Source organism: Bacillus rossius, chromosome 2, assembly GCF_032445375.1.
Source record: "Bacillus rossius redtenbacheri isolate Brsri chromosome 2, Brsri_v3, whole genome shotgun sequence".
Taxonomy (NCBI): Eukaryota; Metazoa; Arthropoda; class Insecta; order Phasmatodea; family Bacillidae; genus Bacillus; species Bacillus rossius.
In genome coordinates, this window is record NC_086331.1 from 45,626,225 (window position 1) to 45,653,722 (window position 27,498).

General features: G+C 42.0%; 1 protein-coding gene across 1 annotated transcript in view; it reads right to left on the reverse strand.

The window, feature by feature from the left end:
- LOC134529262 (WSCD family member AAEL009094) overlaps positions 1-27,498 on the reverse strand; it is a 489,539-nt gene that overhangs the window by 3,502 nt on the left and 458,539 nt on the right. The gene's annotated exons all lie outside the window — the stretch shown is intronic.

Here is a 27,498-nt window from a genome sequence, read left to right on the forward strand (position 1 = left end):
ATATTGAATGAAAAAAATTATTAAATGCTAAACACCAATTATTATTTTACAGGAGAAACTTTTTGTAACAGCCATTCACAAAGCATTCTATGATAGTATGTGCAATGCTGAAAAGCGCCTTACTTCTTAAATTTTAATTATATAAACTACATTTAACAAAAACTTTTGAAACCAAGATGGCGTTTTTAATATATATCCTTAGAAATAAAAATGTAAGTTATTAGAGCGCTTGATGAAATACGCCACGAAAATGTATTTTGACAATTTTTATCCCAAATTTTATCTTACATAATACAATTTGCCGATTCATTAAAAAAAATTTCATTACATTACAAAGTTTTGTCTGAAACTTTTGCTATGGCTATGGCGTGCATCTGGCAACAGAACACACCGAAACAAGGACAGCGCTAATGGCAGAAATCGCGCATTGGAAAGAGAAAGTAAATGCCCATTTAATAGCACACTGCAATCTAAGTATGAAAAGCGCTATACCTACACCAAAATGCTTATGGGTGGGTTCATATTAATGGACTCGTCGTTTACAGACAGATCAGAACTAAAACACTAAATGAACAGTTCAAAATCGTAATTTTATATTATTTTAAGTCAAATGTGTGAAGACGACATGAAGGACTATAATGAGTACTCAAAAAATTAAATCATTTTTATTCATATAAAATGGAAAGTTAACTACCACATTTGAAAATTTTACACTTTTTTTTTTTAAAGTTATAAGTGCTTTCCGAACGCTTGCAACCTCTGTCAACATTTGTATACTTTTGACTGAGGGGATTTTTTTTTGCATTTTGGGTTTTTTGATTTGTAATAATTATTGTAATATTGTTTTAAATCCTAATTTTATAATTAAAATGTTTTTCATTTAGCCACTGACATTAAATCACAGTATTTCTGCAATGAAAAGTTCACAAAAAATTATTTTATTGGAAATACTACTTCTTAAGTCAAACTCAATTAAAAGTTATAAAATAATACAAATTGAGTAATGTAAAATTAAATAGAAACAAAAATTAGTTTTGAAAATTAGTAAGTATTTGTAAAAACGTATGGTTTCTAGTGACACTATTCAATTCTAATTTTCGAATAAAATTATCATACATGTGTATTAGTAGGCAAACTTATTTTTGTAACAATGAAAGTAACTATTTGCTTTGTGGTACAACTATAACATATGTTCAAAAGTAGAAAATCATGGACAGTTCTTCGAATAGAAAAATTAATCAATCATTTGAAGTTAAGACTATGTTAATGTTCCAGTTTCCCAGGAGTGAATTCCTGAAAGATTTCACTTAGTTCACTTTTTCATAATTTTTTCTCTGTGTTCAAAATTTTTGTAGTATTTTCCACTAACTAAAAAAATCAACAAAGATTTTAAAGAAGATGGTTACTCAATCGAAAAAATATAAAAAAAGATATTATAGGATTATGATATTATCGACATTTTTTAAATTCTTTTCTCATTTATGAAATTTTCAGATTTAAAAAATAAAACACAAATTTCAAGTGGAACGAGAATGTTTAATGTTTTATTTCTTTGGTTATAAAAATTATTTTTACATGTGTCAAATTATAATTGCATAATTATATAGTCAACTTTTCTAGTTTCAAAATTAAAAAATGTCATAATAACATCTAGAGGACGGGCCAAATGCTACTAGTCGATCATTTGAAAATCCAAAGGTAAACCATAGTCCTATAATTATTAAAACTACAATGGCAACACCTGAAACAACTACATTTTTCTAGCGCTAAACCAAACAACTATGATTACTGCTTTCTATGAAAAAGACAAAACTAGTATATAATATTTCCTTCTGCTTCAGGGCTTCAGGCTGTGGTACTTGGTGCCGAATGCCATCTTGGAATGAGATGTCATGGCGGCCATCTCGTATTACCTTTGATCTTGACCCCGTGGCCATCTTGGATCCGCCATCTTTGGTTCTGCAATTTTGCTTTCTAGAACTTTCAACAATTTTGTTTTCTAGAACTTTCCACAATTTAGTTTTCTAGAAAATTCCATAATTTAGTTTTCTAGAACTTTCCGACATTTTAAATTATGACATCACAATTGCAATTTTCGTTATGAACGCCATATTTAAAATCTGTAAATATAATCAAAAAATTAGTAAAAAATTTAAAAGTTATAAATAAATTTGTAAAAAAAGGAAAAAATTAAAAAAAAATTAAATTAATTAAAATCTGAACAAAATATTGTTTAAAAACCCAAATACATCATGGAGCTCAGAGTCCTTGGTTCTAACCCGGCAAGGTCATTCGATTAAAAATGGCAACGGATCTTTCCTTCACGGAAGCCGTCGGCAGACTGACCTTCCACCAATAATGCCAAGGTGTGTGTGTGTGTGTATACAATATATTATAGCTAGTTCGACGACATGTCCGACATCTTTTTTTCTTCAGCTGGAGGCCGCTATTTTGTTTTTAACTGCTAGAGTGCACTGCTGGCATATTTGTTTAATTTTTACCCACAAGAGTGCATTAGTATTTTATTATTACTGTGGCCTACCATCTTAAAATTTAGTCACATCTTTTAAATTCGTAATTATCTATACTAATATTATAAAGCTGAAGAGTTTGTTTGTTTGAACGCACTATTCTCAGGAACCACAGGTCCGATTTAAAAAATTATTTCAGTGTTGGATAGTACATTTATCGAGGAAGGCTATAGGCTATATTATAATCAATATCATTAATTGTATCAATAATTGTTATCAATAACATTAGAGATCCTTACTTAAAGTCCAATAAGGTAACCCAAGGTGTAAAAAAATGACCCGAAAAAATCCTTACACGGCATGCGCTGCGAAAATTATAGAACAAAACAATGTACTACCACTTTGCAGAACATATAATTGTCTTCAAAATATATCGCGTAACCATATGTCTAACTATTGTAGTTATCTCACAATTAGTGTTTTCTTTTATTTTTTTTAATAATTAAAATGCCGTCGCTGAAAAACTCTTTAATGTGTACCATGGTATTAATCCTTATCAAAATACATTACTGCGTATTCAAGACGAATTCAACACCTTTCTAGAACTTTTTGAATTATTCAATTCGGACGTTTCATCCACAAGATATCGCGATATTTAAAATTTAAGTATTAGTGTTGTAGCCAAATATGTATTAAGTATTGCACGCGCATGTATGACTAGCATTGAAGACCTAATCTCTAAAGTGTACCCAGATGTAGTCCATATAGAAAACAAAGACTACCAGTGGATGTGTTAAAGGGCAATATTGGAAGCTAGAAACAGTAGCGTTGACATCAATAACATGATACTGGGTAAACTTCCAGGAGATAGAGTGAACTACAGGTCCATTGATAAAGTAATGGATCAAGAAGATGCAGTACATTATCCACAAGAATTTTTAAATTCTTTAAATCCGAGTGGCCTTCCCTCACATTCACTCAAATTAAAACTGGCTGTCCAATTGTGCTGCTAAGGAATCTTAAACCACCAAATTTATGCAAAGGAACCAGACTCCAAGTAAAATTCCTTCTAGATAACGTGATTGGTGCTACAGTATTGACTGGTCCAGCAGTAGGGCATACAGTGCTGATACCTCGCATACCTATGATACCAACGGATTTGCCTTTTCACTTTAAGCGAATTCTATTTCCGGTGAAGGTATCGTTTGTGGTAACAATAAGGCCCAGGGACAAACATTTAAGTACATAAGGAATAGATTTACGCCAAGAGTGTTTTTCGCACGGGCAACTATATGTTGCTCTGTCGAGATCTGGTTCGGGAGAAAATCAATTTCTACTTCTGCTGGAAGACAAAACTAAAAATATAGTTTACGCAGAAGTACTTTAATATACCATAGGTTATGAGTGTTTTGATAATAACCTAAAACTGTGCATCTACCCTATTATCTCAGAACGTCACAATACCCCCCAACAAAGTCCACGTGGGCAAAGTCGCGGGCACGGCTAGTTTTGCTATAAATTCGGGAAACATTCCTTAATTCATGAAAAAATTACTTTAATTTACTGATTTCTTCGATAGATTTCAGTCCTATGTTTGGTACTTGATCGATAAAAAAAATTCAATTTATGTTGTTGCGGGTTTTACTAAGGACATAGTAAAACCCTAACAAGGAGGAAAAGGGACGTTTGCGGGTGGTTCTGAAATTAGTTGCTAAGTTAAATTCAATCCAATAAAAATTTATTGACAAACTTAATAACACCAAAAGGAATTGCATTGATTCTCAAACTGACATAACATTTAAACAAGTCGGGTTGTCGTGGAGACGAAACGCCGATGCAAGTTCTCACTAGAACACAAAACGTACCAATTAACGCTAAGTGATCGATTCCAGAACAATTAAAGCAAAACAAAACAATACCCTTAATTGTGGCGGGCCGTGAGCTCGTCACCGCGAACTATCGAAACACAGTCAATTTAAACTACTTAGGCTATACCACATAAAAAGTCACAATGAACATACTTCATCTAAATATTACTCAATTTTACACGTAACATAAATTCAGATATTTAATACAAGAAGTTACGATTATATACACGCAACTAGTCGTGTAACGCTGTCAATGTTTATAGGTTGGTTTTCGTTACTCTTCCCCTGGTACCAAGTGAAGCTTTCTCCGCATTCCCGTAGTAACGCATAAGTTCTTTATTTTACTCACTGTCTCTTGTGTCTAGCATTCTTCGTTACCGGCAGTAGAGTTAGAGTCCATACTGTGTCGCGATCTGGTCGCAATAGTATTCTGATAGTGTCGTGATTGTGTCAATACTTCCGCTCGCTCAGCCCTCATGGAGTTTGCTAATGCACACCCTCTTTTCCCTTGTGGCTGAACTATCGTTTTTAGTTCATGTTCGTTCTGAAAGATTTTATTCTTAATCCAGCGACGCTTCCACATGAACTGTCTCTATCCTGGGTTACAACTCGGAGAGGTCTCACCCAGTCGATGTCTTGTCGGTCCTCGGGCGGCAGCAACTCCTTGGCGATTGACGGTGTAGGCCGGCAAGCGGTGTCGGAGCAGCGTAGCCGCCTGCTCGCTTGATGTCCCAGTTGTTCTGCTCATCGATAGAATTGGCGCATGCCCTTTTATACTCGCCAGCTTCCCTGACAAGCTGGAAGAAGAATAGTCTCGTCTATTCGGGGGAAGCCTGGCCAGCTCACTGTTGTGCGGGTGGTATGCCGTTAAAAGTCAGGGGTACAATACTTTGCAAGTGTACGCAGGTACACATTGTAAAAAATTCTCCCCCTCCCCCCCCCCCTTTAGATGGAGCACCCGTAGAGGCAGCGACATACAACATAACAAGTTGGCCAGACAAGTTACACAGCACATCTCTGATACTTTACGGTCACAATACATAGCAAGGAAAGACAATATACGAACAAATACTAGTCATAATCGATAACGCTCATGTTGATAACACAAAATTGTACCATTAAAAAAAAAAATGTCCACTAGTCACGTCCGAGTAAAAGTTACGTCAAAATCTGTACCCTGTTCACACTCTTCTTATTTGTTCACTCCTGTACAACCTCGCTTTATATGCACTTCTTTCCCGCAGCGAAAGCAGCGGAGTCCCTGGTGTCTGTTTACTTGGGGCGATTCATGCTGTTGCTTACATTCGAAGTCCACATGCACTCTAGTTTCTGCCGAAATAATTTCGGATTGTAAATCAGCTAACTTCACTGGTTTCCCCACTAAACAATACATTTTCAAGTCAGTACTTCGGTTATCTATAATCATATCTACTAACTCTCTTTCTGCGTAAGGATTACCTAGAATCTTAACATATCGGCAAATATCTGTGACGTAGGCTAGGCCTGACTCATTATGACGTTGCTTTATACATAGAAAATGATTATACAGATTTTCCCTAATTTTAGTGTTGGTGCCAAAATGTATCAACATCTGTTTTATTTCCTCCCAATTACAATTACTTTCTTGTCCTTTCAAAAAAATTTCACGTAATTCCAATGGGACTTGGCACACCAATAACCCACACAAAGTGCTCTGTGGTATAATATTCGAGGCAGTAATATCCTCCACCTTACTCAAAAATATTATTATGTCTGTGGGATCACAACGTTTCAATTCGGGCAGTTGTCCTATAATTTTATTTAAGACATGTTTTAACATCAATCGGATTCACGTCGGTCACATTGTCAGTGCGTTCAGTGGCGTAACACTTACGCGCTATATGTCTTAATTCGTCTAACGTGACTTCGTCCAGATTAACGTCTACTACCTTTAGGTCTGTCAGTAGTTGCAATAGTGTCGTTTTGGAAATGTCTTGAATCCAACTACTCCCTGAAAATGACATGATTACTGGGTACAACAACACACTAAAAATATACAAATTTAAAATGACTCCGACAAATTCTAGTTTGAGAATACGTACAGTAAAAAACATCTCTCTTAAAGCACCTAATCAACCACCCTAACTGCAAATGCAGCACAGTGGCGCACAAACCCTTGAAAGATTTTATGCTTAATCCAGCGACGCTTCCACATGAACTGTCTATGTCCTGGGTAACAACTCCGAGAGGTCTCACCCAGTCGATGTCTTGTCGGTCCTTGGGCGGCAGCAACTCCGCGGCGATTGACGGTGTAGGCCGGCGAGCGGTGTCGGTTTTTTTTTTAAGATTTGACAAGTCAAGTATCACCTATTAAGCAAGATACTCACTCCTGTAAATTACACGATCCCACCACCAACAGTTGGGTTCAAACGCTCCAGCACTTGGAGCTCTTTCGTAAACACTGCTACGAGCGGGGGAAATAAAGCAAAGAATGAAAATAAGATATTACCAGCAAAGGTATAAGATGCTGGGAAAAATTGGAAAACCCAGCCCGCAGCCATGGTGGAGGGGCAGCAAAACTAAACAAAATGACATTTCGCTAACAAAAGAAAGAAAGTGGCACGGGGCAAAAGAAGAACCGGTGCTGATGAACAGGTAGGGCGGTCAGCAAGAAGCCACGAGGGGAAAGAATCTTCACGTTAGAAGGGAGCAGCCAAAGTCATGTCAATGTGGGAAGGACAGGCCTTGGTTCTTCACTAAGGTCAGGTAGGATCTTGCAGCAGAAAATCACGAATGCGGCTATGAGCACGTGGTGCCACGATGTCATAATCGCCGATGGCCGCAATCACCGGGTTGGTATGCCGGCGGATCTTCCGGAAGAAAGAGGCAGCAAGCAGTCTAACCCGCTCCTGCGGGGAGGGCACATTCCCCAGTCGGTAGAGAAGGCGGACTGCAGTATGTAGCGGCCAGCCGAGGACGGTGCGGAGTCCGTGGTTGTAGCCGGAGTAAACGGGCCGCTTACAGTACTCCGGCACGTACGCCCAGATGACGGCGCCGTACATCAAGATGGGCAGGATGAGCGATGCTAACAGCCGGAGACGGGTATCTTGGTCCAGTGGGCAAGCGGGCACAAGGAGAGGGCGCACCGAACGGAGAGCAGAACGGGCCTTGGCGGCCATGGTGGCAAGATGATGTGTCCACAACAGCGTGGAGTCCAAGTAAACTCCCAGGTACTTGATGCGCGGCTGCCATGCCAGTGGGTGGCCCAGCAGAGTCGGCGGTGCAGGGGGACGCCAGCGACGTTTGTTCAGGAACATGACAGAGGTCTTTGCTGCGTTGGGCAATACGCCCCACAGCTGAAAGTATGTGCTGAAAGAACGAAGACAGCACTGCGTACGGGCCTGAAGCGCCAGAGCATTCTCCCCGACCAGGTGGACAGCAGTGTCGTCAGCATACTGGTACACCGTGGCGCCCGGCAGACATGGGAGATCGGCCACGTGGAGGGTAAACAGCAATGGGCTAAGGAGCAGGCCCTGTGGCACGCCAGCGGCAACAGACAGCGGCCGGGAGAGGGCGTCGGCCACTCGAACCTGGAATCGGTGTCCACGAAGGAAACTACATAGCAGCGACAAGAGGCATTCGGGAAATTGGCGCGACCGAAGCTTGCAGAGAAGACCATCATGATGTACAGAATCGAACGCCCCAGACAAATCGAGGGAAATGAGCGAGGAGTGCTGGTGCAAGCAAAACCCCTCCGTCACTTTGTCAATAAGGGCCGCGATGGCATGGATGGCAGAGTGGCGACGGCGAAAACCGAACTGGTGGTCGGGCAGGAGTTCCAAGATATCGGCAGCAAGGACGAGGCGACCCAAGATGATACGTTCCGACACTTTGGCCAAGATGTTGATAAAGGAGATGGGCCGGTAGGACGTCAACAGATGCGGCGGCCGCCAGGCTTGGGCACTAGCACAACGATGGCCAACTTCCAGGCCGACGGGAAGTACGACTGAAGGAGCATGCCATTAATTATGTTTGTAAGGAAAATCACAGCCTTACGCGAAAAAGAGCGAATGAGGCGTGCCGGAATCCGGTCCACACCAGGTGACTTGTGGATGGATAGCTTGTCAATCGCACGGGCCACTTCCTTGGGTGTAGTCAGATAGCTGTATGGTAGGTACGAGTCAGCTTCAGGCGAAAAATGTGTGGTACCCAGCTCGGCCCCCACGGCACCAACATGAGAGATGACAGAGTGGAACGTAGCCTCGAACCGTGTGGCGAGAGCTTCGGCCTTGTCTTGGGGATCCTCAAGGACTGCTGTGGCATCGTGCAAGGGGGGAATGCTCCGAGGGCGGGCTCGCAAGCTGCGGACGTGGCGCCACACCGAGCCCGACGAGATGGACAGCGAGCGGAGGCGTGCAAGTAGGACAGCCGCCTGCCATTGAGAGACCACCCAGTTGGTAGCATGGCGGGCCCTGCGGTAATCATCCAGTCCGGCCTCTGTGCGTAACAACTGCCAGCGGGAGCGAGCACGATCCCAGTGGCGAATCAGGTCTTTGATGGCGCGCGGGAAAGGCATCCCAGCATTCCATGGCCAACATTTAGGAATGGCCAGGTATGCAGCATGGAAGACGGCAGCTGAGAGCACCTGGACAGCGAGGCGAAGTGGCAAGATTGAGCTGCCCGTCCAAAGAATGCCTGTACAAAGGCCAGTCGGCACGGTGGAAGTCCCAATGGAGAGTGGCATCCGAGAGGTCAAGCGTAGCCTGGAGCTCGGCCACTACAGGCAGGTGGTCAAAGGCAAGGCCGAAGTGAGTGTGAACGGCATATAGAGCAATGCCAGGCGTGGTCAAGAACAAGTCCAGCATGGAAGGTCGCTGGTCGCGATGCGCGGGCACATAAGTGGCAGACGGCGGAGCGAGTATACGGAGACCATCAGCCGTAGCGACATGAAGTAGTCCCCGCCCCCGATAGTCCGTGGTGGCACAGTGCCAGTGGGTATGTCGGCTGCTGAAATCACCAGCGATAATGACAGCTGCATCCAATTGAGCCAGCAGCGAGATGCCCGCAGAAGGAAACAGCCTATGAGGCGGGAGGTAGGCCGCCACAAACGTGAAAGGACGCGCCATGCCAGTGATGCGAACAGCAACGGCCTCAAAAGGCAAGACTTGAGGCAGTACACGTCGATAATGGCGCACATCCCGGCGAACGAAAAGCGCGACACCGCCGCGCATCGCATCCAAGCGGTCAGCACGGTGGATGACATAGCATAGGGAGAAGGAGATCCGGGGCGTGAACCAGGTCTCGGTGACTCCAGCGACCAGAGGGCGATAGGTGTCCTGCAAAAAGCGAGAATTCTTCGCGGCGACAGGCCAGCGAACAGGCATTCCACAACAGGAGGTTGTCAGGCATGGTGAGTGGCAACATCATTGGACGATGGAGGAGCATCGCCGCACCCATAGAACAGCGAGGACAGGGCCATGCGGACCACGTCGCATTTGTCCGCGAGAGAGCGCGCCGCTTAAAAAGAAGCCAGCAGATGTCGGAGACGACCGAGCCACGCACAAAGGTCCAGCTGACGGAAGAAGGCGAAAAGCTCCCGTAGTGATTCCATAATCGGCACGTCTTCAGTCGAGTCAGATGCTGCAGGACCCCAGAGTTCGGAAGACCGGGGGAGACCATCAGCGGCCGCAGCAAAGGAGCGTGTTGGGTCACGCCAAGCGGGAGCAGAAATCTGCGCAGGAGCCCTTACTGCCTGGGCCTGCTGATTGCGGGCCTTTCCTGAGTCAATTCATGACGCTTGGGGCATAATTGGCTGGGTGGTCACCACCGCAGAGACAACAGTTGGGCTTCTCAGTCAGAGGCCGAGGGCATTCCTTCGCTGTGTGGCCTCCTGCACAATGCACACACTGAACAGGCTCGTTACAGTTGTGGGACGTATGACCCAAGGACTGGCAATGGTAACATTGGACCAGCTGGCCACCACCCAGAAACAATTCTATCTTCACCGCCAGTGGCCGAGGTGGAACAATTTCAGCACTTCCTGAAGTTGGTCGGTGCCTTCCAAGATGACCAGGAACAGCGGATATGGTTCGCGATACAACCCCAACTTCTCAAAGCGCAGAACTCGGGAGTGCCGAATGCCTGCCTCGTGGAGACAGTCCGAGATATCATCCATCGGCATCTCAATATGTAGCTTCTTAATGACCACACGTGCATTCCTATCTTCGGGGCAAGTCCACGTATGATAAGGAATGCCGCTCTGCCGGAGGAGGTCCGTTATCTTGACATGGTCGGCTTTGTTGGCCATCTGGAAGGTAGATGTATCGTTGTAGTGCTCAGCAACGAAATCGGCACCAAACTCGGCACGCAAGGCAGACATTTCCTTGATGGCAGTTGGTGGTAAGCCACCACGACAGACAATAAGAGGCGGCCGGCGCGACCGCGCCAAGCGTTCGTCCGCGGGCGGGGCGTGCGGCTGTTGAGATGGAGCGACCCGACGGGAGTCAGAAGAGGACGGACCGGACGCATGGACGGCGGGAGAACGTCCAGGAAGAGTAGCAGAGGGAAAAGGGCGAGAGCCAACAGGGGCAGAAGGATAGACAGCACGACCCCTTAAGTGCGGGTTGGGAGCACGTGCAAACGTGGAACGGGTCCCAGCAGGACTGGCCGACGGTCGACGAGAAGCAGGAGATTCGGAACGCGCCGGCGTGATGTCACGTCTTCTGGCCTCAGGGGCCCCAGCAAACGAACGAGCAGGCACCCGAGCTGCGCGGGAAGACTTGGCACGCTGGTGCTTGGGTTGAGAGGCAGTCCAGTCGACGGAGTCGTCACACCAAGCTGTCGGGCCTGGGCGTTTGCCAAGCCGCCCTTCGGCCTCATCCATGTGGTCAGGATTAGGCAGCTGGACCAATGAGTTGGTGTAGCGGTAAGCAGTTGGCGCGGGGGGGCCCATAACAGCGCCAACCTGTTGTGTAGGTGGCAGTGGCAATGGAGAGAGCGCCGCAGCAGAGGAGAGGTCAGGCAGCGAAGACATCGTAGTCGAAGCTGCCTCAGGTCGGGGCAGCACAACACCAAGCGGCACAGCAGCCGGAACAGCAAGACCAGCAGGCGAGGCAGAGACAAAATCATCTAGGGGCGAAGAGGGTAGAAGGAAAGGGGTGGCCGACTGGCATAGGTAAGAGAGACTCGGGTCAGGGAGGCAGTGCGACTCGGCAGAAGGGTGCGGAGCAGTCGCCGAGAGCGACACAGACATCTGCGACAGGAAAGGAGACTGATCGGAAACAGTAGAGGACCTGGTGGATGGCTGAGAGATAGACGCAGCAGCAGACATGGGCGTGGAGCAGACAGTGGTCGTGTAAGTGCTCGTTGTCAGTGTAGTCGTGGGCGACGAGGCCAGCACTGGCAGGTTCCCTGCTGCAGAAGATGGCGACACGGAGACGTGATGCGGGCAAGGGGCAGCACTCTTCGCCCCCTGGGAAAGGGCAGCACCATCCGATTCATCCAGGGACGACGAGGAAGCTGCATGGGAAAATTCAGGCGAGCTGCACGACGTGCGGCTGGATTGAGACCGCGACGGCGGCTGCAGCGACATCAGGCGAGTGGGAACGCGGCCACAGCCAGCCGCATCGAACTGGTCGGTGGTGGAGGGCGCCTGAGGACGCCTCTGTCCTCTCCCGCGGCACGCAGCGGCGGACTTCACAGACCTAGCATCGGAGCCTGGACTAGCAGCATCGTCAGCAAGTGCCGCAAATTGATTGCTTGTGGGCAGCAAAAAGGACGGTGCAGAGTCCGGGATGGACTCGGCCGGATGAGCAGCTTGCAGTTGCCTCCGTAATGGGCTATCAGCCATAGTTGAAGCACAAAACACAGCCGAAAATAGCGAACAGCAATAGGTGGCACAGAAAGCAGGCGAAAGAAAATGCAATCAGCAACAGACACAATAGAGCAAAACACAAGAGACCACAACAGGACCCAGCGCAGAACATACAGCAAAAACAGGAGCACGAAACAAAAGCAGCGATCAACAGAACAGAAAAATTATACAAACTCGCAACATAAGAAAAGCACAGGCAGCACAATGCACAGCAAAAGAAAAGAAACCATACGACACTAAGCAACAAGGGACTGTACAAGTGAGGCGAAAGTAAGCAGCACCTAGATAGTAACATACAGAACACACTAACTCGCCTGTAGAAGTAGCAGCAGGAGGAGAATGACATCAGCGACGAAAAATCGGAGTCAAAGCGGAAAACCAACAAAAACGAAAAGACGAAGCGCAAGTGACATCGCAAACAGCAAAAGTACTGGCACACCACACAGACAAACAGCGAAAACAGCGAGAAGCAGAGACGATCCGCATAGGAACAGCAAAACAGCAGTCGTAGATCCAGGATGCCAGCGAGGGTGAAGTAGTTGAGCAGCAGCACGATAGGCGGCAGCACGGCGCGCGGCCGAAGCTGCCACCCAGCGGAGACGACGTGAGCTCGACGGGCACGGCGATTGGAGTTTGCGCCCAGCGACACCCTACTACAGCTATACGCACAAGTTCCCTAACTACGCTACGACGTTCACGAAGGCGGCTCTCGGTGTCCGGGCAGCGAGGCAGCCTGCCTTGGTGAAGTCCCAGTTGTTCTGCTCATCGACAGAATTGGCGCATGCCCTTTTATACTCGCCAGCTTCCCTGACGAGCTGGAAGAAGAATAGTCTCATCTATTCGGGGGAATCCTGGCCAGCTCACTGTTGTGTGGGTGGTATGCCGTGAAAAGTCAAGGGTACAATACTTTGCAAGTGTACGCAGGTACACACGTTACAATGTAAAAAAAAAGTAATTTCAATAAATAAGGTGGAAAGTCCTAAAAAAATTTTTAATTTCACTACTACAGCTTCTATTTAACTGATGATGAAATATTGAATTCCAATTTTGTAATTTCGTAATAGTTAACCTATAAATTTGGGAACCATACCAAAAATCATTTAATAACAACGCAGTAATTTACTATTGAATTGATGGATTTCTGTCCTTGGTTCGATCCTTGGAAAATACAAAATAAATATTTTAAACAAAAAATAATTTTTTTTATTATGTGCAAAATCCTTATAAGGGCTTAAGTTCCTCATACACAAGCCCCCAGTAAGCCTATATGACCGCCATCTTGGAAATTTGTATTTATTGACGTATAAGTTTGGAAAAAAATTCTAAAGTTCACCAAAAAATCACTTTTTAAAATAAAAATTAACGAAGTATATTTTGGTTCGTGGTTTGATTATATGCCAGAAATAAGAGTTACTAAAGCATAAATTAAATTAAAATTCTTTTCCCATTACTTTATATGGAGTTTATTAAAAATTCACTCTTCGAAAAACAATTCTAAACAAGATAACTGTCCAAAGAATTAAATTTGTTGTCGCGCTGCTTAACGCAGAAGTCTATTTTTTCGATGCATGAAATACTTTCCAACCAATTTATGTACAAGGCTATATTTATGGGCCAAGTGTTTTCGGACCATGAGACCAGATAATGAAATATGTCCGACGTATAGGCCAGACATTTACAAACCATAACACCTTCTTCGTCGATAGCTAATACAACATATTTCAAGCAGTCAAAACAATTTTTGAATTTTCATTCTTAAATTATCAATAAAATCAATTAAAAGCATTAAGACTAACGGAAAATGTTTTATGCTTACTAAAGGACCAAGAAACCCTGATGAAAGTTTCAAGGCCAAGAGGTTTTGAACCATTATATATTCAGAGCTAGTATAGATTTCACTACGCACATTTAAAGAAATGACACCCATTCAACAAAAGTAAACATCACACAATACACATAGTACACACAGTACACACACTGACCACACAGTACACACACAGAATATGCAAAGAACATGCAATATATGCTCAGGATATGTACTTGACAATAAGGAACCACATTTGGACGAAAATTCGATTTGGTGTGATATGAACTCGTCACAGGATTACGATCTCGACAGTATAAGGTAGGCTCCAACTGCACCAAGAGATCCAAGGGGTCCAATTGCTCAGAGCCCCAATGCACCAAGAGATTCGAATCTTAAATTGCTCCAAGAGCTCCAATGCTCCAATTGCTCCAAGAGCTCCAATGCTCCAATTGCTCACACAGCTCCAACTGCTCCAGTTTCTCCAAGTGCTCTAAAGCTTCATCTGCTCCAAAGCTCCAAGTCCAAAGCTCCAAGTCCAAAGCTTCAAGTCCAAAGCTTCAAGTGCTCCAATTGTTCCAACATCTTCAACAGCTCCAATTGTGCCAAGTGCTCCAATAGCTATAGGTGCTCAAACTGCTCCATCTACATTTGGCTCCAACTGATTTCAATCCCATTTTTAATCTAACTTGGCCATAAGCATATTCGATAAAAATAAGCGAATTTGGAAGCCCATTTGGAAGCAGAGGCAAAAATTGGAATGACATTTAACAAAAAAAAAAACGCACATTTGGACGAAAATTCAACTTTGTAAAATACGTTCTCATCAAAATGACACTGTCCCATCAGTAGGTTATGAAACTACATTCTTGTCTACGCAAATTAAACGCAAAGCACATGCATTTCATCAGTAGGAAATTATCTCCAATCTATGGTAGTCCTGAACTATACCAACAACATTTGGCTACATTGTAAACATTTGGACATGTTTACATGTTTATAATTATTGTTGTATCTTAGCTTTGTATTTTGTGATCTAAGTAAGAGTAACTATACATTTTTATGTAATGTATGTAAATGCTAAATTGTACATGGTGCGACGACCCAAAGATATTCCATAGTTCATCAGTTGACATTGATATTTGGGATGTTATTCTTCTTTGTTGAACATTTATTTGAGATGTATTGTTCCGTTTATTACTGACTTCGCATCATGTAGATACTGTTAGATATGGTCTTCGAGTATTGAATTCTCGCCAGGTAAGAAAAAAGGTTGTTTAATTATTCTTCCTAGCTGAGATGCTCGCTGGTCGGCATTTTCAGGAGGAACGAGGGACTTAAGTTTTGAACTGCGGAGCGAATGGACGTTCTCTGTGCGTGTGACAGTTCCTAGGTTCGGGAATTGCGCGCAGAGGACAAGAATATACGTGGCTAACGCGTAATTAGTTATTTTTGCAAATCTTAAGTGAAGGAAGTCTGATTCTTCGTCATGCAGACTAAAGGGAGTCGCATTTCGTAATTAATTTTACTACCGCGTCGGGCGAATATCCGTCCTTGCAAGACTTCCGATCATCTTCATGCTGCAGTTCCTGTCTGCGTTGGTGAGACCTGCCCAATCTAAAGATTTTTCAGCACACCCGGAATGGCGTCAACAGTAGCTGTCATCATCAGTATTGCTACTGGATCGTAGTTTAGACTTTCTTTCACAGCAAGACTGCTCGTATATCCTGGAAAGCTGAGGACGAGATCAGTGGTCCAAGAAGAACGGGGTTTCAACTGCCCTCCCCTGAACTCAGCCGGATTATTTTCTTACGAATAACTTATTTATTAGCTAGAGACTCATGAAATTCAATTTTACCCTGAACATTACTGGAATTAGATATAGGTATCAATGGGTCGTCGCGTGCTAGTAAAATTTGTATAAAATTTAGAGTTATCAAAGTTATCATTTTTTTTGTCTTATCTCCTTATAATATTACTTAATAAACTATGATGAATTTAAATGTGGTAAATTTATGAACCCGTATGATACTACTTCACGTTGACCTGATACTAGATCACACACATCCATTAACATCACCAAATAACTTAAAATATTTAATTACAGATGACCCATCAATGTGGAGTGGAAAGCAGTAAATTCTAATTCCAATACATTAAACACAATAATGTGGGTCTGAAATTTAGCCTAAATTTGATAGATGGCGCACAACTACGGGGCCTCGATTGTCCTAAGCTATTTTCAGGATAGGTGGTAGCCATTTTGTTTAATAACTTTCTTCTTCTCCCATTTACCTTGTCCCTACATCGAGGAAGGTGCTATGTCAGGTGACGAAGGTACATACTTACTACGCCACAGAAGCAAAGCCGCAAACGACACCGAGGAATGTGAGCATAATTCAGCAGAAAATCGTGATAGTTCATACAGTGAGGTTTTATCACCCGTTAGGTGTTACTTGGCTGATAATCAAAGTAATAAAGTAACTGGGCAAGCAAGCGCCATCGATTCCCCAGAACAAATTCCATTTTACAAAGAGAAAGAAAACCCGGTTAGTGCAGTAGAAAACACATCACAGACGGGAACAAATTTTACCACGATGGATGATTTCATGCGTGCTTTTAACACACTTTCTACTCAGCTAAACGCGTCACTAACATTGCAGACAAACAGTATTTCAGAGGAATTAGCACGTCAAAGAGCTGAAGCGGCGGAGTTGTCACGACAACAGACCGAACAAAATAAAACTATTTCAGAGGAATTAGCACGTCAAAGAGCTGAAGCGGCGGAGTTGTCACGACAACAGACCGAACAAAATAAAACTATTTCAGAGGAATTAGCACGTCAAAGAGCTGAAGCGGCAGAAAAAAGCACAAAAATAACCGAAAACCTAAATAAAATGCAAACGGAGGTATTAGCGAGAGTAGACTATAAGATCTCTGAATTTACGCAACACGTCACTGCACAAATACATAATGTACGCGAAGAAGCACAAAATTTTCGCGATTCAGTCACCGCTAAATTTACTTCTGTCGAAGTTCAGATGCAATGCATGCAGCAATCCATAGAGAATACTGAAACCATGTGCCAAGACACATCTAGGCGGGTAACAGAGGAAACAATTACACAAACCACGACTGGCATGGAAGAACATTTCTCGCAAATGCTACAGCAACACGAGACCGACACTACACAGGAACTTAAAACTATAAATAATAAAATCAAAAGTTTGGAGAGTTGCGTACACAGGATTCCTCTGCACGATACTAACGCATGTTTATTGGAATCGTCGTCAACACAACCACCTGATCATCACGTTCCGGTTTCGCCGTTGCGTACAGACAACCAGTCGGCAAGCACGACTGACGCTACAAAAACTACGGCAAACGGACAGGCGATATTAGTTTTAGATTTCGCCACTACGATTAATCATCCTGCGCGTCATTGGGCCGAAGAAATGCCCAATTTTTCTGCAAAAACGAATGAAAACCCTCGTAAATTTCTAAAATCATTAGACGAATATGCTAACCGATTTAACCTTACAGAATCGGAGAAAATGCGTTGTTTCAGTTCGTGCTTGAAAAGTACTGCGTACTACTGGTGGGAGGTTCACCAAGGCAGCACAGAATCGTACAATGAGTTTTGCCAACTATTCCTACGCCAACACTGGAGTATGAAAATACAAGGGAACCTTCGCGCGCAGCTGCATAGCGAAAAATTCGATCCAAAACGTGGCCGGTCATTAGAGGCGCATCTTAGTGACATGTTCGAGCGAACGCGTTACTTGGACATTGTTATGAATGACGAAGAATTTATAGGTTTGATTTTGGGACAGTTGCCAATGCGTTATCAGCTGCATCTTTCCGGCAGAAACTTTGAAAATATATCTGATTTTCGTGAGCAACTTCTAGCCTACGATCGTTTGGACAGGCAAAGCCGTGCCAACACGAATGTTCGAGAGGAAGGAGAGCGACAGCCGCCAAACAAGCAGCCGCCATTGTACCAACCGTGGGTACGACGAAATTACAACACGAATAATACGAATATACATCGTACACCACAGGCAAACACATTAATTTGGCGTCAAAACAAAACAAATCACAGACAAAAGCAGTGGTACCACGACAACGGAACCAATGATAACTATCGTAGCAATTGGCGACGTAAAGGTGCTGATAAACAACCGTATCCGAATGCTTGGCAAAACAGGTATAACAGTAATAGGGATCAGACTACACCACGTCGGGAAGAAGATGTTAGGGGACCCGATAGGACTCCGTCATCTTGGCCTCAACGGCCTCCCAGGTCGCCGCGACAAGGAGAATGCAGACACGCGCCAAGGAATTTTAAGCAAGACTACATTCGGTCTAAGCTGCAAACCCCGCAGTATTATGATGATCATGGCGAGTCACATTATGGTAAGAATTCTCAAAGTCCGCGGAACCGACTGCCACCTGAAAGAAATCCCTCGGGTCAGTTGCAAGTTACCCAACTGCAAAGCACCGCAGCTTGCAACGTTGCCAGTTCAACATCATTGCCTTCATTCCGCAAAAATCATCCATCGCCATCGTTACAGCAACCCGGGTACTTCCAGAGACAAGAACCTGTCAACCCAACTTTTTTCTATTCGAATAGTCAAGGTATTGAACCAATACGCAGCAACGTCGCACAGCAGAACACTTATTTTGTTGCGACGAATCCTGAGACATCTTTAAACCAGTAAGCATCGGTGATGGTAGTCCCCGATCGCCGATCGCAACTGTTGACAAAGGGGTAATCCAGTCGAAATTTAATAAAAATTTGTACACTATTGTTATGCACGAAAACGAGCGTGAATTCCTTACTCATGAGGATGAAATAGAATTAACCAGTAACGCAGCATTCTGCCCAGAAATTTATTTACGTATTTGTGGGATGCCTGTAGCTACTTTATTAGATAGTGGAGCAGAGATAAGTTGTATTAGTAATAATCTCGTGTTCGCCATAGAGAAAACAGGCGTAAAACTGCCTATTCTACCGGTGCCTAGTCTCAAGATTTATGGTGTGACGTCACGAGCAAGTCCCGTGGTAAACCAACAAGCTATGATTACCATTGAAGGTTTAGGCCAAGTCAAGTTGATGTTGGTATTAATCGTAAAAGGTCTAGCCAAGCCTTTGATTTTAGGGACGGATTATCTGTCAAAGTATGGCATAATTTTGGACTTCGGTGGATGGTTAATTACACCAAATGATTCCGCAATACCGGCTACAACGACTAGTTGGCAGATAGCTGACAAATTAGTAGGCATGTTACAACGAGAAATATGTTTACTTCAAGCATCCAGTACACCGGACAGTAAATCACGGTATGCTACTTCTGAAGATTTAATACAGTCCGTTTTAGAGGTGAAAGTAATTCAAGATATACAGAAACAAGCATTGTTTAATGTACTGTCATATCACAATACAGTATTTTCAGATAAACCAGGATTTAACAACCTATATGAGGCAAAGATTATTGTGAAAGATGGAGAACCTTCCATCGTAAATCGTATCCCATTCCCAACAAATTTTTGAAAGAAGCCGAAGAGTATTTAAACCTGATGCTGGAGTGGAAAGTAGTTAGTCGCGAGGGCAGTCCTTACGCTAATCCTATGGTTTGCGTCAGAAAGAAAGACGGCAGCGTAAGATTATGTTTAGACGCCCGTGAACTTAACCGAATTACAGTGAAAGACCGAGAAAGCCCGCAAAACACTTGCGATATTTTGAGGCTATATCAGGGAGTAAAATTTTTAACAACCCTAGATCTTTCGGCCGGCTACTGGCAAATACCTCTGAAATCTGAATCACAGCAATATACTGCATTTTTATTTCGGAACCAACAGTATGTTTTCAGAGTAATGCCGTTTGGACTCTGTAACGCCGTAGCAGAGTTTACCAGGTGCTTAGACGCAACTTTGGGTTCCGAGTGCAAAAAGTTTGCCCGTGCTTACGTAGACGATATCCTGATTACTTCATCTACATTCGAGGAACATCTGCAGCACATTCATCTAGTAATGTCAAAACTACAGTCTGCTGGAATGACAGAGAAATTACGTAAATCCGTATTTGGTAGAGAGGAATTGCCATTCCTTGGACATATTCTTACCCCTACTGGCATACGTACAGCGCCGGACAAGCTAAGCGCTATTACAAATTTCCCCATTCCGAAAAATGTGAAACAACTTCGAGCATTTTTGGGAGTCGTGGGATTTTACCGTAATTACTCAGACCAGGTTGCAAGAGTAGCTATACCACTGTTTGAGCTATTGAGAAAGGATAAGTCATGGAATTGGACGGAATCGGAGCAGCAGTCGTTTGAAGGGTTGAAAAACATTTTCCTTACCGAACATGTGATTCACCACCCTGTACAAGGACGATCGTTTCTTGTGTACACCGATGCATCAGCTTACGCGCTGGGAGTCAAACTAGCTCAAAGAGACGACGAAGGAAACGAGAAGACCGTCGCGATGGCAAGTCGGACGATGAACGTTGCAGAACGGAACTACACCGTCACCGAAAAGGAAGCATTAGCCATAATTTGGGCACTACAAAAATTCCGAGATCTACTTTTGGGTGAAAATATCAAATTAATGACAGATCATCAAGCCTTGATTTGTCTACGAACCGGAAAAACATTTGGTTCACGACTTACAAGATGGTGCCTACTACTTCAAAAATACGATATCGAAATACGTCATGTCCGAGGTCAAGAAAATCTGGCTGCAGATTATCTAAGTAGAGTTCCTGATTTATCAGACGAGCCTACACATCAAGCTAATAATTTAAAAGAATTTTGGGTGGCTAAATTAATTACTGATAATTTGAAGAATAATGCAACGCTATTAGAAGTTTTCGCAAATTTGAAAACTAAGCAAAACGACGACAAATTCTGTAAGGATATCCGACAAAAATTACAAGACTTACCTACGCATCATAAACTTCATAGGATATACAGCTTGTCCGAAAAAGGAATTTTATTCCGATACACTATTCCTAAGTCACCTATGGAGGATCGTTGGAAACCGGCTAATACCTACCGCAGTTATAGCTAAATTAATTTTAGAAATGCATCGTATCTTAGGACATATTGGTTCTGGAGAGCTATACGAAGCTCTGCGTCGGCAATTATTTTGTATCTACCTGCAGAAAACTGTGCGACAACTTGTGACTAGTTGTGACTTATGCCAAAAGGCAAAACATCCTCAAGAGAACATGGAAGGCGAATATCAGCCCATTTTGCCAGACAGGCCATTGCAGCTTGTATCCATCGATCTATTCGGACCATTACCTACATAAAAAACCGGAGTTAAATATGTTATTGTATTCATGGATATTTTCTCCAAGTACACAAAACTCTATGCCATCGTTAAAGCCGATGCGAAGACCGTTTTCACGAAAATGAAACTGTTTATCTCGCAAGTAGCTAAACCAGAATGTGTGTTAACAGATAAAGGCACTCAATTCACTAGCAACGTATGGCAACAAGGTATACGTAATTTGGGCATCTCACCTACAACTTCTTCGGTACGTCATCCACAATCTAATCCTGTGGAAAGACAGATGCGTAACTTAGGCAACATGTTAAGGACATTTTGTCATAACGCACAACAAAGCTGGCGCAATCATTTACAGTTGGTAGAATGCATACTCAACCACACCGTGCATTCTTCGACTGGATTAACCCCCCATGAAATTTTGTCACACGAACGTTCGGAGGCCTTACCCACACTTTTATTACCTATAATTGACAAGAATAAGGAAGACAATGAAGAGGACGCAAATAAGCAAGAAGAAACGCGAGAGCACTTGGAGGAGTTCGTCAGAGCGCGCCTTCACCTCGCCGCGGAACTTCGTAGAAGGGGACAGAAGAGAACACGCAATGACAAACTTAATATTGGAGATCTCGTTCTGAAAAAGTCAAATCCTATTAGTAATTTATGGCAACAAGTTACCAAGAAACTGTTTCTCCTTTATGAAGGACCATTTAGAGTGAGCGACATAATCAACGAGAACTGTTACACCTTGAAGGCTTTGGACAGCGAGGAAGTGATTGGAAATTACAATTTAACACAGCTGAGACGGTACAAACAGTATGAATTGTAGTAACTTATAACATCGTTGAATGTTTGTTTCAAGGTGGTAGTTATGTTTGAAGTGAAGAAAGGGGTGAAGCAGAATTGTTTATTTGATCATTAATTATATTTGCATTTCGAATGGATAAATGTATGTTGCATCTCTGAAGTGATTAAACATTGGAAGCGGCTATTTTGTTTGTGTTCACTGGATAATAGAAACCAGTGAGGACATCTTGGCGCACCGCGCTGTCGACGTTATTATTTTTGTCCACTGAGCAATGCAGGCCAGTGCGGACATCTCGTGCAGTGATTGCATTACGTCGATTTTAGTTGCCCACACCTAAATGGGGTAGTGTGACGTGATTAGCTTCAATGTTAAGTGTTGCGCGATGCCACATTTTTTTTTTTCATGAAGAATTTTATGGAAGATTCGAAATTTTGTTTTTTTTCTGCCAATTGCCTAATTCACAGCGGACAAGATATCTACCATGAAACTGATATTGCTGCAAGTCTAATTTAACTAAAGAGCTGGCCCACAAACGAAGAACAACTGCTAGCTGTCAATGGAATGAGTACCTCGAGATTATTTCCCACTAGCACTCCTCGTATATTGCTTGTCCATGAGTTAGTCGCTATTCTCTCATTTATACTTGTTAGAGTTGTCCTTATACACTCGTTCAAACATATACTCCAAAACAATGAAAGCGAAAATATTGATTTCTATTTGTTTACGACTTCTATTGATGAAAGAGATTATCCTAATCTGTATGATGTCCTTCTCCATGCTCCTGTTTATTCTATCGCGTTTTTTTTCTCTTCTTCTTACCTTATTCATGTTTTCATTACACAACACGACATATTACATACAAATCAAGAACTTGAATGCTGTTGCATTTATTGGTATTTAAGTGTGATTTTCATTTTTCGCACGCCTTGTCATACAAAAATAGGAAATTGTTATTGGTAAAATAATTACTAACTGATTTTCTTTATCTAATATGCAGTCATAAGGAATACTTAAAATAATAAAATAAAATGTGGTTTCAATTTGTTTAGAAACAACCTATACATATAGTAGGACTGTAAATATAAGAGAGCATAGTTCTTAATGAATTTGTTGTTTTATTCATATTACATAAATTAGTCATGCAAACTTTAGTGTAGACGCAATGTTATGAAATTTTAAAACTTAGATGACAAGAGAAACGGTTAATGATAGGGAATTGTCAAATTAACCTACACCGACACCCATTGAAATAGGTGAACATTAACATTAATTAATACAGCCTCATTAGGGAGTGAAGTGCGCGAAAACGATCGTTGGTATACGATATGCTACTTCGATGGTAATTCGCTAGAGAGTGATTAAGGTCACAGTGCTTCGATCTACACTCATATAAGTACCAACTTCATCTGTTAAGACTTATCGACTTTTTGTAAATTATGTGATTTTTTCAGCGAACAAGTACGTCCGAACAGACTATAACAGTATTAAATAACAAATCAATTTTATTCTTGGTACAGTTGTATACAAAAGTATTATGTATGATTCATGTTGTCAATTGATGTTGAAAAAAAATTTGCATCTTTGTTTATCATCTCCATAAACATAAGTCATGTTATGTTATAAGGGTAGTAATATGTGATAATGTCAATTGTAATTTTATGTGTAATACCACAAACATTACAATCAAGCACGATTGCTTAGAAAACATTCTAAAATGTAAGAGACTGACATCAAACAAATTGCATAATATTGTCAATGTTTGTCAATTATCAATTTTAAGAGTAATCAAATGTTTTTCTTTCTTTCAAGAAGGTATGAGTTAAGAAAATTTACAATAATGTTATGTCATAAATATTAAAATTTTCTTGAAGCGGCTCTGTAAACATTTGGACATGTTTACATGTGTATAATTACTGTTGTATCTTAGCTTTGTATTTTGTGATCTAAGTAAGAGTAACTATACATTTTTATGTAATGTATGTAAATGCTAAATTGTACATGGTGCGACGACCCAGAGATATTCCATAGTTCATCAGTTGACATTGATATTTGGGATGTTATTCTTCTTTGTTGAACATTTATTTGAGATGTATTGTTCCGTTTATTACTGACTTCGCATCATGTAGATACTGTTAGATATGGTCTTCGAGTATTGAATTCTCGCCAGGTAAGAAAAGAGGTTGTTTAATTATTCTTCCTAGCTGAGATGCTCGCTGGTCGGCATTTTCAGGAGGAACGAGGGACTTAAGTTTTGAACTGCGGAGCGAATGGACGTTCTCTGTGCGTGTGACAGTTCCTGGGTTCGGGAATTGCGCGCAGAGGACAAGAAGATACGTGGCTACCGCGTAATTAGTTATTTTTGCAAATCTTAAGTGAAGGAAGTCTGATTCTTCGTCATGCAGACTATAGGGAGTCGCATTTCGTAATTAATTTTACTACCGCGTCGGGCGAATATCCGTCCTTGCAAGACTTCCGATCATCTTCATGCTGCAGTTCCTGTCTGCGCTGGTGAGACCTGCCCAATCTAAAGATTTTTCAGCACACCCGGAATGGCGTCAACAGTAGTGTCATCATCAGTATTGCTACTGGATCGTAGTTTAGACTTTCTTTCACAGTTAGACTGCTCGTATATCCTGGAAAGCTGAGGACGAGATCAGTGGTCCAAGAAGAACGGGGTTTCAACTGCCCTCCCCTGAACTCAGCCGGATTATTTTCTTACGAATAACTTATTTATTAGCTAGAGGCTCATGAAATTCAATTTAACCCTGAACATTACTGGAATTAGATATAGGTATCAATGGGTCGTCGTGTGCTAGTAAAATTTGTATAAAATTTAGAGTTATCAAAGTTATCATTTTTTTGTCTTATCTCCTTATAATATTACTTAATAAACTATGATGAATTTAAATGTGGTAAATTTATGAACCCGTATGATACTACTTCACGTTGACATGATACTAGATCACACACATCCATTAACATCACCAAATAACTTAAAATATTTAATTACAGATGACCCATCAATGTGGAGTGGAAAGCAGTAAATTCTAATTCCAATACATTAAACACAATAACGTGGGTCTGAAATCTAGCCTAAATTTGATAACATGTCTACAAAGCAACTTGGCTACGAAGCTACAAGTCTACGAGACCTCAATTGCTGCATCTGTCTTCGGCTCCAATTGTCTTTGGCTCCAACTGCTCCAGTGACATTTGGCTATAAGAATTCAAGGTTTCTTGGTTACGTAGCTACAAATCTACAAGGCTTCGTGGCATCATGACTACGCAACTAAGAGACTACGAAGCTGCCAGACTACAAGGTTACCAGCCTGCGAGGCTACAGGACAACGAAGCTACCAGAACACAAGGCTACGTGGCTACGAGACTACAAGGCTACGAGACCACAAGGCTACGAGACTACAAGGCGACGAGACTACGAGACTAACGATACATGGCTCCAAAGTGCTATAATAAATCCATTCAGCACCGAGAGTTATTTTATTTCTTGCAAAAATCTTGTCACAAGTAGTTCCAATTCATGTAATCAATATCAGCAAATAAGAGAACAAAAATAAAAAACATTAAAATATATGTAAAATATGGAAAAATTGAAATAAAAAATTAAAAAATAAAATTACAAAAAACCTCAAAAAATCTGGTTTATGCTAGAATTCTATATTTTCTGAAAAAATGAGAGTTCAACAAGCTGGAAGAAAGTTTTTTTTTTTTATTTTTTGTGATTTTTTACTTTTTATTATCTGTTTTAATTTTCAATTTTTTTTATTTGCTTATATTGATTAAGGAAAATGAGTAGTGTGTAAATATATGTCCGGGGACAGGCTTCAGGATGTGGTGTTGTAGTGGCGGCTTCGGCCTTGGAACCTACATCTCCGATGGTCACGGCGGCTATCTTGGATGACCTTGACCCCGGCGGCTATCTTGGATCCACCATCTATGATGACGTCATCGCTGCCATTTTGTTTTCTCGAACATTCCGTCTTTTTGAATTATGACGTCACCATTGAAATTTCCGTTACAGTCACCAACTTGAATTCTAATTACATGTTCGCCATCTTGGATATGATTTCACAGTCAATTTTTTTTATTCTTACATCATGTCCGTCAGCTTGTTTTCGTCTGCTGGAGGCAGCCATTTTGGATGACGACATGTCCGACTTCTAGGTTTTTACTGGTCTGCTGGAGTCTGCCATTTTGGATACCGACATTTTTGTTTCTGCTGTCCATTGTGTGTACTGTATGTGTACTGTGTGTCCAGTGTGTACTGTGTGTCCAGTGTGTACTGTGTATCTAGTGTGTACTGTGTATCTAGTGTGTCCAGTGTGTTTACTGTGTGTCCAGTGTGTAGCCAGTGTTTGTGTACTGTTTGTGTACTGTGTGTGCAGTGTGTGTACTGTGTGGTTAGTGTGTGTACTGTGTGTATTTTGTGTTGTTTACTTTCAATGAATGCGTGTATTTTCGTTAAATATGCTTAGTCAAATCTGTAGCAGCTCTGAATGTTTACCGGTTTAAAATATTTTGATCTTAATACAAAATTTATCACGGATACTTACTCCTTTTTTAAGCATAAAACATGATCCATTAGTCTTATTGATTGTAATGGATTTTATCGATAATTTAAGGCTGAAAATTCAAGAATTTGTCTTGACTGCTTAAAATATATTTTATTAGCTATCGACTAAGAAGCTGTTGTGTTTCGGAAATGTCTGGCCTATACGTCTGACATTTTACATGACCTGGTCCAGTGGTCCGAAAATACTTGGACTATTTGTATTGCTTTTAAAATGTACTGTTTGGCAGGGGCGGGATTTCAGCATTTTTGTTGGGGGGGCAACGTGAAAATGAAGTAACACCAACCCAGTGAATAAAGCGGGTGGTCCGGGGGCTCTCCCGCGGAAAAATTTTGAATTCAAAGTGCAAAATGTTGCTATTTAAGCAGTTTTCGGCCGCATTAATGTAGAAGTTTCTGTAGGGAAAAGATAGGGATTAAATCTCAATAAAAAAACATGATTTCAACACTGACTCCCATTTTAATATATGTAGTCTTATTAATGCGAAGTATTTTTCTTACAGAAAATATAGTACAGTGACATAAATAACAAAAAATGTAGTCATTTTACTGTAAATAACACACAATTTCATTTAAGTTTTTCTACTTTTTCTCATTAACTGAAAATGTAATCTTCGCTTTCGACTTGAATAAAAAGCAGTAATCACATTCGATATGACAATTTTTATGTCTCTTTCAATGGCTATCAGAGCCAAAGAAGAGAGCCTTTCTTGTCCTAAATAATTCCTGCATTATGTTTTTAACAGTCTCAAACATGAAAAGGATCGTTCACAAGAAGCTGAGTTCATAGGTATGGTAAGATACAAACGAAACA